A 12,947-nucleotide genomic window follows, 5' to 3' on the forward strand; every position below is an offset into this window, starting at 1 on the left:
TTTAGGTTATGTGAAATTTACTTTTTTATGTGTTTTTCTTTATTTTATTATTCTTATATGGTATTATTTAATGCATGAATTAATAATGAGTTAATTTAGTTTAGTTTGTGGTCGGACTTCTTAGCTCAACTTTATTACAATTTGTTATCATTCATGATCTAATCTTTCTTTATGTTATTTAATTTCAGATAAATAAAATGGTTAATCTAGTTATACTATTCAACTATGGTGGGGAATGGAGTAGAGAGCCACAAGTGAAGTATGCTTAGAACTTATTGCACACTTGAACATGTTATGACTCTAACCATCTTTCATATAAAGACATTGTAGATGAGTTTTGCAATGAATTAAGATTATTGGTTTTCAACAACTTATAGTTTCTGCCCTTCTGGTAGCTACTATGAAGTTGAAGAGGATAGTGGTAATAGGTGCCTATTAGAAATGGTTGGTACTGATTATAATGTTATTAATTGGTTTGCTGTTGAGGACTGTGAGATGTCAGTTCAAGTACCTAATATTACTCAATATGATGAGGTTGTAGTACCTGATTTTGAGGCTGCCACTGACTGTAGCTCAATTGATGGTGAGGATAGTGATGAGTATGATTCTGAGCCTTCAGAATATGATTATCAAGAATTAGATACTATTGTAACTCAAAGAAATATGAGCATTACTGAGCAACTCCTTGATTATAAGGAACTAGAAAAGAGTATGACCTTCAAAGACATCTTTGAAGCTGGGAAGTGTCTAAAACTCTATGCTATGGCAAATAAGAAAGAGATAGTTCTTAAAAAAGTGATAAAGCAAGGTTTAGGTATGAGTGTCAAACCGGTTGCCCATTTGTTTGTTTAATCTCTAAAGATAGGAAATGTCCAGGGGTAAGAATCAAGACCTTAAACCCACATGACTGCTATGTTGCTTATGATAATATTATTGTTTACTACTGTACTATTGCATATTATTCTAAGAAGAAATTACAAAATAATCCAAAATTTAAAGTGAAAAAGATGAGAGTTGACCTAAAAGATGTATTTGAGCTGAATGTTAGTCATGGAAAATGCAAGAGGACAAAAGCATTGATTCTTAATAAGCTTCAAGGAAGCTTTAAAGATGATTATAATAAGCTAGAGGCATATGCCAATGAGTTGAAGATCAGTAATCATAGGTGTGATATTGTTATTAACTTGTCAAAAGATGCACTAGACGAAGGTAAGAGGAGATTTTTAAGAATGTATATCTATTTCAATGCACTAAAGATGGGATATAAGGCTGGTTTGAGGCCTTTCATTGGATTGGATAGGACATTTCTTAAGGGAAAAGCTAAAGGACAACTTCTAGTTGCTGTTGGTCAAGACTCAATGAACCATTTTTGTCCTATAGCATGAGCTGTAGTGGACAAAAAACAAAGAGGACTTGAGACTGGTTTTTGGAGTTGCTAAAAGGGTCATTGGACCTAAAGAATGGAGAAAGATACACTTTCATCTCAGACATGCAAAAAGTACTTTTCAGTTGTTTATTTCAGTAAACTTTCTGTTTTTTCATAGTCTACTTCTCCATACTTCTTTTCAGTTATTTTCTACTTTTTATAGCCTTTTTCTTTTCTGTTTTGGGTCTGATTGAGGTAATGAGAACAACACTTCCTGAAGCTAACCATAGATATTGTGTTAGACATATTGAGGCTAACTGGTGTGATAGATGAAGATCTGGGGAGATGAAGAATCTTCTATGGTGGGTGCATGGAGAACTTATGAGAAGGATTTTCAAGACCAATTGAAGAATATGAGGGATATGGATGAAGATGTTGTGAGAGATTTGCTACATTATCCTGCCCAGTAATGGTGTAGAGCTTATTTTGACACTGTTTGCAAGAACATGGCAGTGGACAATAACTTCACAGAGTCATTCAATGCATGGATCTTGGATGCAAGGTGTAAATCAATAATCAAGATGTTGGAAGACATTAGAGTTAAGGTTATGACCTTATTGAGAGAACATAAAGACCAAGTGAAGTCATGGACTTATGACTTCAGTCCACAAAGCATGAAATTTTATGCTGATTATTTGAAGATTGCTCACACATGTGTGGTTTACTTTAATGGAGATACTTGTTATGAGATTAGAGAAGGAGCAGATGAACATATTATCAAAATGGAAGTGAAGCAATGCAGTTGCACGCAATGGCAACTCTCAGGAATACCATGTCCTCACATAATCAAAAGCAGTGATATACAAGAGGAATGACCATTTTGTAACGACCCAATCGGTCGTTTTGAGCTTTAGCCCATTCTTCGATGGTTTGAGGCCATGAACAGCTTCACTTTAGGTATTATGACTTGTACGCATCTTCGGAATTGGACTTCGGGAAGTTCAGAGTTGATTTGGAAAGAAAATTCTCATTTTAGAAGACTTAAATTGAAAGAATTAGCTACGATCAGATTTGTGAGTAAACGACCTCGGAATTAGGATTCGAAGGTTCTAGTAGGTTCGTATGATGATTTCAGACTTGGGCGTATGTTTGGGTCGGGTTTTGGATGAACCAGAAGCAATTTGGTGCCTATTGTGGAAGTTAGCATTTTGGAAGAAATTTCATAAGTTTGGGTTGTACTGCATTTCAGTGTTAGCAATATCCGTTTGGGATTCCAAGTCTGGGAATAGCTCCGTATGGCGATTCTGAAGTTGGGAGCACGATCGAAAGTGAATTCAAAGGTCCGCGGGTCATTTTGAAGTCATTTGGCTAAAGATAGAAATTTGAAGGTTTTTGAAAAGTTTGATCGGAAGTGGACTTTTTGATATCGGGGTCAGATTTTGATTCTGGAAGTTGGAATAGGTCCGTAATGTCAAATATGACTTGCGTGCAAAATTTGAGGTCAATCAGATGTGATTTGATAGGTTTAAACATCGAAAGTAGAAGTTTGAAATTCTAAAGTTCATAAAGCTTGGATGAGAGGTCGATTCGTGGTTTTGGAGCTGTTTGATATGATTTGAGGCTTCGAGCAAGTCCGTAATATGTTTTAGGACTGGTTGGTATGATTGGTTGGGGTCCTAGGGGCCTCGGATGGATTCCGGATGGTTAACAGATCGAATTCAGAGTTTGAAGAAGAGCTGAGGTTGCTGGTGTAACCACACCTGCGAGTCTAGGACCGCAGGTGCGGAACCACAGAAGCGGCCCTAGGGTCGCAGATATGGTATAGGCGGAAGAGAGCTGGGACCGCAGATGCGGTCGTTTGGCCGCAGATGCAGGACCGCATCTGCGGTAGAGAGGGCGCAGAAGCGGAATGGGCTAGGGAGCCCCGGACCGCAGAAGCGGAATCTTGTCTCGCACCTGCGGAACCGCATAAGCGGTTAGGAGACCGCAGGTGCAGAAACTGCTGGGGCAGTGAGTGTCTTTAAAATCGAGGGTTTTGGCCATTTCCTCCATTTTTACTCTTGTTGGGGCAATTTTGGAGAGCTTCAAGAGGGGAATTTCTTCATCAACAATAAGGTAAGCTAACCCCACCTATCTTGAGTTAAATACATTGATTATGTACGAATTTGAGCATGAGATTTGTAGAAAACTTGGGGGTTGAGGGAAAACCTAGAAAATTGATATTCTTGGAATTTGACCACGATTTTGGGTATGGAATTAAGAGAGAATCATATATTTGAGTTCGTGAGTTCATGGGTAAAGTTCATCTTTGAAAAATTTCTGAATCCGGGCACGTGGGCCCGAGAGAAATTTTGTCAACTTTTCTATTGGGGTTAGGAATTGCTATAAATTGGATTATTATGAGTACTTTAACATACATTAATGGATTTTGCATAATTATTGGCTAGTTTTGGAGTGTTGTGTGTCAATTTAAGTCTTCAGAAGGGCGTGGAATGCCGGTTCTGGATCTTCAGAGCAAGGTGAGTCTCCTTTCTAACCTTGTAAGAGGGAATTGTCCCCATATGTGAGTTAATTGGTATGTGCTCCTGTTTGTGGGGGCTACGTACGCACGAGGTGATAAGAGTCCGTGCGTAGCTACTATTATGTTATTGTACGGGTAGTTTAGGACCCAAGAGCATGTTATACTTGGATTATTTATGAACTTATTGGCAACTTGAATTGCTTAAATCACATTGAATTAGTAAATAAATTTCTAAACTGATTAAACTTCATTTTTCTTAAATGGTTAAAAGAGGATTGGCTTTCTTTGGAAAATTTCTCCGTGTGGACTTCTTGGTTGTAAGCCTGTATGTGTTTATTTTTGGAGCGGGCCAAATGCCTCGGCAGATTAAATAGATGCATCTATGGTTCGTGCCGTTCGACCCTTGGCAGTGCACAATTTAAATATTATCGGATCAGGCCATACGACCTCGACATGATTTGCGCATGCTTGCCTTGAAACTCATCGAAGTCGTTGTTGCCTTCTCCCCGGCTTATGAAATTATGTTTAAATGATGAAGAGAAATTTGGAAATTTTCTATAAAAGAAAGAATTGCTTACTTGCTTCATTCCATTGAATTATAATCATGTTTATAAAAATCCCAGATTTACTATATTATCGATATAACATTATTGGACCACTAGTAAGTGTCGAAGTCAACCTCTCGTCTCTACTTCTTCGAGATTAGACGGGATACTCATTGAGTACACGTTGTTTTCGTACTCATACTACACTTCTGTGCATTTTTGTTGCACAGGCATATGTACCTCTAGTGGCCTACTGGGCATAGTAGCATGGTTGATACGGAGACTTAGGTGAGCTGCACTTCTTGAGGCGACTCGCAGCCAGCAGAGTCTTTCAGTTATATGTTTTTATTTCCTGTCCAATATTGTATTCCGGACGGTTGTTTTATTTTATTTCCTTCTTAGTAGATGCTTATGCACTTGTGACACCGGGTTCTGGGATGATTATTGGGTATTTTGTATTTACTTCCAAGTATTCTTTTATTTACATTGTAAAGATTGTCTTTTACGAGTAACATTGAACGAAAAATCTTAGTTTTCAAAAATTGTTAAAATGAGAACTTAATCAAGTAATTTGGTTGGCTTGCCCGATAGCAGTGTCCGGAGCCATCACGACCCTTGGTGGATTTTGGGTCGTGACAAGATGGTATCAGAGCACTAGGTTCCCTTAGGTTTTATGAGTCATGAGCAAGTCTAGTAGAGTCTCGCAGATCGGTACGTAGACATTTGTACTTATCCTTGGGAGGCTAGGGGCTGTTAGGACTACTTACCTTCTTGATTCCTCATCGTGCGATTTGATTCCTTGAGGCTTAGGCCCTTGTTTCCTTCCTACTCAATCTTACGCAACACGAATCAGTTGTTGTAAATAGGGAATTTAAGAATCGTAATGGTACTACGAATGTGGTGCAGGTGTTTCTCCCTGCGTGGTTATTTGAGCTATTATCGTCGCCTTGTGGAAGGATATTCTATTGTTCTGGCTCAGTAGCGGTACTTCTGAGAGCTCTGAGGCTAGGCACAAGTTGTCATGATGCTTATGAACGATTATTCCGCCGTATTGATATGATGGTAAGATGTTTGCCTACGTGTCGAGGCAGTGAATGACTTGAAGGGAGGTTTACTCAGTGCATGATCTAGAGATTTGATATTTTATTCCCGGAAGGGGAAAGGCAATCGGGCTTAGAACGTTCCGATTTGGGTTGATGGAGTAACGAGACTTGGTATTTGCGAGCGTGGTGGAGTTTTCTTCTATAATGAGGTGTCGTTGTCCTTATTGAATGTACTAATCTTCTACAATTCACCTTTGGAGCAGGATATTGCGAGACAGTATTGAAGAAACGACGGTTAGAGATCACGGGGTGCGCTGGTTTAGGATTGAGTCAGTGTTTCTGATGTCGACGGCTTAAGAAAGATGATCTTTGGAAAGGCTTAGAGTTAGTAGCGACTTGTGGGTTCAAGTGCTACGAAGGTAGATTTTATTTGAGGCAACAATTGAGTAGCAAAGTATGAGGAAGGACATGTGGGAAGTGTCAGGCGGTGGCTAAAATTTCTGGAAGGCCAGGTATAAGAAGCGTGGGTCGAGTAGTTGATTAAAGAAGCGAGTTTGACCAAAGTGGGAGAGTGGCGAAGTTGCATATGGGCTTGGTGGTAGGATGACTATGCACTTTAAGGAGAGTTCAGAGCGACTTGGGGATTTTAGTGATTGGTGATTGTGGTTTATGGAGTTAATCTGAAGTATGAGCTATTATGCGGCAGAAGATTTGATATAATGGGAAGGAGCTGCTTGAAATGAAGAAGGATACCGCATAACTTCAAATTGGAAGGTTGTTACTGCACATTTTAGTGATGTCCACGAGGGATGAATGGACTTGTGCAGCTAGAGAGTGAGCTCGGACTCAGGATGGGTTATTGACGTCTTAGTGGTTGTACTCCGTGAAACATCATTGGAAGATGTCGGGAATTGATTTCCACAGGTGGGTTATTCCCTGTGAATAGGCTAGCGGTCGCATGGTTGACGAAGTTTCTACAAATAATTCTATGGGTTATTCAGCAAAGAGATTGGTCGTGCAAATGTGGTTGATTATTCAGAGTATAAAAAGGGGGTTTTATAGAAGGATTCCGAGAATTTTGGCGGTTGATTGCGTAAGGTTATGTCAACAAGAGATAAAGAATTCTGGTGAGTTCCAGAGTTGTGTAATAGTGGTATCAAGCTAAGTGGGAGAGCCCCACCACCTAATATTGGGTTGCATGGTTAACTACTTGTGAGGTTTCCAGTTATTAGCACATCGATGGGTTATTTCAGCTACAGGAAAAGACCATAAGTGGTGATTTGAGCAAGATATGGTTAAAGGTGTGCTATGGTTGGCCTTATTGGCTCATGTTCAGACTTGGGGAAGGATTCAGGATTTATGCCTTATATAGATGCGGGTTTCAAGGGAAGTGATTATGCCGGGTGCTTCGTCGAGAGGGTATTCATGTGCTATTAGATTCATGGAGTTGATTATATTCGGGGCCAAGTCAGAGCGAGTGGCTCTCAACAACGGTCCTAGTGAATTCAAAGGTTAAAGTGTGATGCCTAATGATTTCGAGCCTATAGGTACGGCTAAGAATCAAGCTTGGTAGCAGCTTATGAGAAGAGACCCAGAATGATCTATGATGTGTTGGCTTGCAGTGTAGCACTTGTGAGGTATGAAATAGTTTGTGGAATTTGAGACAACATGGTCTCATGATTCAAGGTCACTCGGGACGAGTGCGGATGGAGTATATTATGTATTGAATGGAGTTATTATTATTACTAAGGCAATCAGGGTAAATCGAAAGAAGATAGATTGGTTAGACATAGTTGAGTTGGCATATTGGTGGTAGAGATCAGTTCATTCAGCGTGATCAGGTTATGCATGTGAATTGTGGCGATATGTGTGAGGCTTGTCGGCCGCCGTAATTGATGTTATTTAGAAGCATTCTACGGTTATGGCCTATTATGTGTAGGCAGATCCCGAAAGGGCTATAGTGGCTTAGACTACTACTTACAGATTTCCATATTCTATGGCTATGAGAATTCGCCTGTGTGTTGCTATGGTTTTTCTGAAGTGAGTTAAGTGAAAAGTTTTTATACGAGGAGGTGTTAACCTATTAGTGGTTCCGGAGTTATGATAAAAAGTGTGTTCTATTGTATAGTGGCATGTTAGGTACAACGAGTAGTATGGAATTTGAAGTGAGGATCAAAGTTGCAGTTCGGTATTGCCAAGGATGTCACGAGCTCGGATGAGCAGGAAAGGAGTTTCGATGTTTAAGGTAAGTTGGTATTGTCTTCAGCGTCACCTGAGATCAGTGTTTTGCGTAAAGGGCCTTGCATCCTGGGTAAAGATTCTTGATCGCTTTTCAGCGTTAGTGCGGCCGGTGGTTTGGATGTACGAACATGTTGTTTGTTATGGTAGGTTGTAGGAGCTTGTCCCACAGGAAGATTGTATAAGTGTGGCATGTAGTCACTTGATTGATTAAAGATTTAAACCAAGTATGAAGATTTTGGTGATATCATTAATTTGAGAACTTATGCCTGAAGGCACTCGGTTTATTGAGTTGTGGAATATGGAGGGTTTCTCCAGTTATGACGGTCGATCTTGTGTATTACGAGAAAAAGGGGGTTATTATGGACCCATGAAAGGTCATTAGCCTAGTTGGTGCATCAGAAATCGACTTGAGGCCTGTGGATGGATTTAATGTGAATATGGGCTTTATATCAAGTCAAATGTGTTCAATTCAGCAATGCGTTGCTTATGGAGGAGTAGTCAGGGTGTTATTTTGTCGTCAACTATTCCATGCAATGATGTATTGCGCCGTGTGAGTTGAGGGACGGTTTGGTAAATGCTTATGTGTCAAGTTTCCGCATTGAGATGATGTTATTCGAGCAAAATGGCTCTTGAGATTCAAATCGTATATCGCACCTCAGTTGTGCTTGAGTTTTGTAGCTTATAGCGCGATATGTCCCCTCAGGGATGGTATTATGCAATTAGCGTGCTCGTGACCGAATTTTGGTATTTTATTATAATGAGCAATTTAGCTTGATGTGCATCTCCTTATGTGAGTTCTACGTGTGGATCGGGTGGCACGCTGACATGGGTATGTTATTTGGATCGGGTGGCACGCCGCCATAGTTGTGTTGTGTGGATTGGGTGGCACGCCACCATAGTTACGCTGTTTGGATCGGGTTACACGCCGTAATAGTGTGATATACAGTAAAGTTCCCCATATCTGTTTTTATGTGTTTTGTTTCCTATTTTCTAAGGAAAGCTCGTATTAGCTGTGAGCCCGCATCGCATGTATGATTCACGAGTGGGGTGACTGTTTAATATGTTTCCAGTGTCGCATGTATGATTCGAGAGCGGGGTAATCGAATTTCCTTTTCGGAGTTCATTTTTCTTTCGTGTCGCATTCGAATTGGTAGCCTATTGGCACATTGTGGCATCATATGAGACCTTGGATCATGTCTGGGGTAGCTTATTGCCTGAGCAGTTAGTACTGGGTGAAACGAGATCATTGGATTTAGGATCACTGCAATCTGCTTGTATGAAGTATGTTAATGGGCTAAGACCATTATTTGGTTCAGAATAAGGTGATGGTTCTTTTCAGGAGTATATGCCCAATGATTTGTTGATTCAGCAGTTGGTTATGAATTTCTACACATCTCTTCCGTCGTGGAGGTATTTTAAGAGTTAGAGCAAGACCTATGTAGGTCATGAGGTGCAATGGGGGCATCGGGTTCGTGGAATTTCGACTATTATGCTTAGAGAATGTTATTGCGGTTCTGTGAATAAAGCGGTGCAAGGTGAGAATTCGGCAAAGGTATGCAGTCATGTTCTGGTGCATCGTGTAGTGATTTATATGGTGTTCTTGTATTGGGAGCAGGTCTGGTAAAGAATTTCGGATGCTGAAACTGGGCTCTAAGGCTCATTTGTTTGAATAAAAGAGATATCTTTAGATTTTCTCGAGCCAATGTGCTCAACTGAGTTATGGTGGCACGGGTAGGTACACAAGGTGTTTAACTGTGATTTCAGACAACTCAAGTGCAGTTCTTAGCACGTTCGAGGACGAACGTATATTTAAGTGGGAGAGAATGTAATGACCCGACCGGTCATTTTGAGCTTTGGCCCATTCTTTGACAGTTTAAGGCCATGAACAACTTACTTCAGGTAATATGACTTGTATGCATCGTCGTAATTGGACTTCAGGAGGTTTAGAGTTGATTTGGAAAGAAAATTCTCATTTTAGAAGCCTTAAATTGAAAGAATTATCTAAGATCAGATTTGTGAGTAAACGACCTCGGAATCAGGATTCGAAGGTTCCAGCAGGTTCGTATGATGATTTCGGACTTGGGCGTATGTTCGGATCGGGTTTTGGATGACCGGGAGCGATTTGGTGCCTATTGTGGAAGTTAGCATTTTGGAAGAAATTTCATAAGTTTGGGTTGAAGTGCATTTCAGTGTTAGAAATGTTCGTTTGGGATTTCGAGTCTGGGAATAGCTCCGTATGGCGATTAAGGAGTTGGGAGCGTGATCAGAATTGAATTCGGAGGCCCGTAGGTCATTTTGAAGTCATTTGGCTAAAGATACAAATTTGAAGGTTTTTGAGAAGTTTGACCGAAAGTGGACTTTTTGATATCGGGGTCGGATTTCGACTCCGAAAGTTGAAAAAGGTCCGTAATGTCAAATATGACTTGCATGCAAAATTTGTGGTCAATCAGACATGATTTGATAGGTTTAAACATCGAAAGTAGAAGTTTGAAATTCCAAAGTTTCTAAAGCTTTGATGGGAGGTTGATTCATGGTTTTGGAGCTGTTTGATATGATTTGAGGCCTCGAGCAAGTTCGTAATGTGTTTTGGGACAGGTTGGTATGATTGGTTGGGGTCCCGGGGGCCTCGGGTGGATTCTGGGTGGTTAACGGATCAAATTTGGAGTTTGAAGAAGAGTTGAGGTTGCTGTTGTAACTGCACCTGCGAGTCTAGGACCACAGGTGCGGAACTGCAGAAGCGGCCCTAGGGTTGCAGATGTGGTATGGGCAGAAGAGAGTTGGGACCGCAGATGCGGTCGTTTGGCCGCAGATGCGGGACCGCATTTGCGGTAGAGAAGGCGCAGAAGCGGAATGGGCTGGGGAGCCCCGGACCGCAGAAGCAGAATCTTGTCACGCACATGCGGAACCACATAAGCAGTCAGGAGACCGCAAGTGCAAAAACTGCTAGGGCAGTGAGTGTCTTTAAAATCGGGGGTTTTGGCCATTTTTCTCCATTTTTACTCTTGTTGGGGCGATTTTGGAGAGCTTCAAGAGGGGAATTTCTTCATCAACAATAAGGTAAGCTAACCCCACCTATCTTGAGTTAAATACATTGATTATGTACGGATCTGAGCATGAAATTTGTAGAAAACTTGGGGGTTGAGGAAAACCTAGAAAATTGATATTCTTGGAATTTGACCACGATTTTGGGTATGGAATTAAGAGAAAATCATATATTTGAGTTCGTGAGTTCATGGGTAAAGTTTATCTTCGAAATATTTCGGAATCCGGGCACGTGGGCCCGAGAGAAATTTTGTCAACTTTTCGATTGGGGTTAAGAATTGCTATAAATTGGATTATTATGAGTACTTGAACATATATTAATGGATTTTGCATAATTTTTGTCTAGTTTTGGAGCGTTGTGCATCAATTTAAGTCTTCGAAAGGGCGTGGAATGCCGGTTATGGATCTTTGAAGCAAGGTGAGTCATCTTTGTAACCTTGTAAGAGGGAATTGTCCCCATAGGTGAGTTAATTGGTTATGTGCTCCTATTTGTGGGGGCTGTGTATGCACAAGGTGATAAGAGTCCGTGCGTAGCTACTATTATGTTATTGTCCGGGTAGTTTAGGACCCAAAAGCATGTTATACTTGGATTATTTATGAACTTATTGGCAGCTTGAATTGCTTAAATCACATTAAATTAGTAAATGAATTTCTAAACTGATTAAACTTCATTTTTCTTAAATCGTTAAAAGAGGATTGACTTTCTTTGGAAAATTTCTCCATGTGGACTTCTTGGTTGTCACTCTATATGTGTTTATTTTTGGAGCAGGCCCAATGCCTTGGCAGATTAAATAGATGCATATATGGTTCGCGACGTTCGACCCTCGGCAGTGTACAGTTTAAATATTGTTGGATCGGACCGTACGACCTCGACAGATTTGTGCATGCTTGTATTGCTTGCCTTGAAACTCATCGAAGTCGTTGTTTCCTTCTCCCCGGCTTATGAAATTATGTTTAAATGATGAAGAAAAATTTGGAAATTTTCTATAAAAGAAAGTATTGCTTACTTGCTTCATTCCATTGAATTATAATCATGTTTATAAAAATCCCAGATTTACTATATTATCGATATAACATTATTGGACCACTAGTAAGTGTCGAAGTCGACCTCTCGTCTCTACTTCTTCGAGATTAGACGGGATACTCATTGAGTACACGTTGTTTTCGTACTCATACTACACTTCTGTGCATTTTTATTGCACATGCATATGTATCTCTAGTGGTTTACTGGGGTAGAAACATGGTTGATACATAGACTTAGGTGAGCTGCACTTCTCGAGGCAACCCGCAGCCATCAGAGTCTCTTTCAGTTATATATTTTTATTTCCTGTCCAATATTGTATTTCGGATGGTTGTTGTATTTTATTTCCTTCTTAGTAGATGCTCATGCACTTGTGACACCGAGTTATGGGATGATTATTGGGTATCTTGTATTTACTTCCAAGTATTCTTTTATTTATATTGTAAAGATTGTCTTTTACTAGTATCATTGAAGGAAAAATCTTAGTTTTCAAAATTGTTAAAATGGGAACATAATCAAGTAATTCGGTTGGCTTGCCCGACAGCAGTGTCCGACGCCATCGACCCTTGGTGGATTTTGGGTCGTGACACATTTGGAGCAAATGCTTTGGTGGTATAGCAAAGAGGCTGCTCTAAAGACTTATTCACATAAGTTGCAGCCTGTTAGGGGTGAGAAATTCTAGAAAATAGACCCATCACGGGCTATGGAACCACCACATTTGGTAAAGTTAGCTGGCAAGCCTAAATTGAAGAAAAATAGGCAAAAAGATGAGGCAAGCAAGAGACAAGGTGAATGGTCTGCTTCAAGGAAAGGAATAACCATGAACTGCAGCTGCTGTGGAGAACCAAGGGCGGCTCAATAAGTTTGGTGGCCTAAAGTCAAAATTTAATGTGAGGCCCTTTTTAAAAAGTCATATATATTTTTAGTTGAAGTAGATTTTTCTAACTTTTCGAGAATAAAATTACTTAAAATTTTTCGCATAAACCATTTAATCTCTCATGTGCAGTATGAACTTAAGTATAGAACATGATTCAAGAAGTTGATAACTTTGTATTAAAAGAATTTTTTTAACGTTTCAATATACTTGTTACAATGATAAAAAGATGAGGAAAAAATAGAGTTTAAAAGTTCATTATATATTTTCTAATGATTAATGTAATCCTTTTTT

The sequence above is a fragment of the Nicotiana sylvestris genome, chromosome 4, assembly GCF_000393655.2.
Source record: "Nicotiana sylvestris chromosome 4, ASM39365v2, whole genome shotgun sequence".
Classification (NCBI taxonomy): domain Eukaryota; kingdom Viridiplantae; phylum Streptophyta; class Magnoliopsida; order Solanales; family Solanaceae; genus Nicotiana; species Nicotiana sylvestris.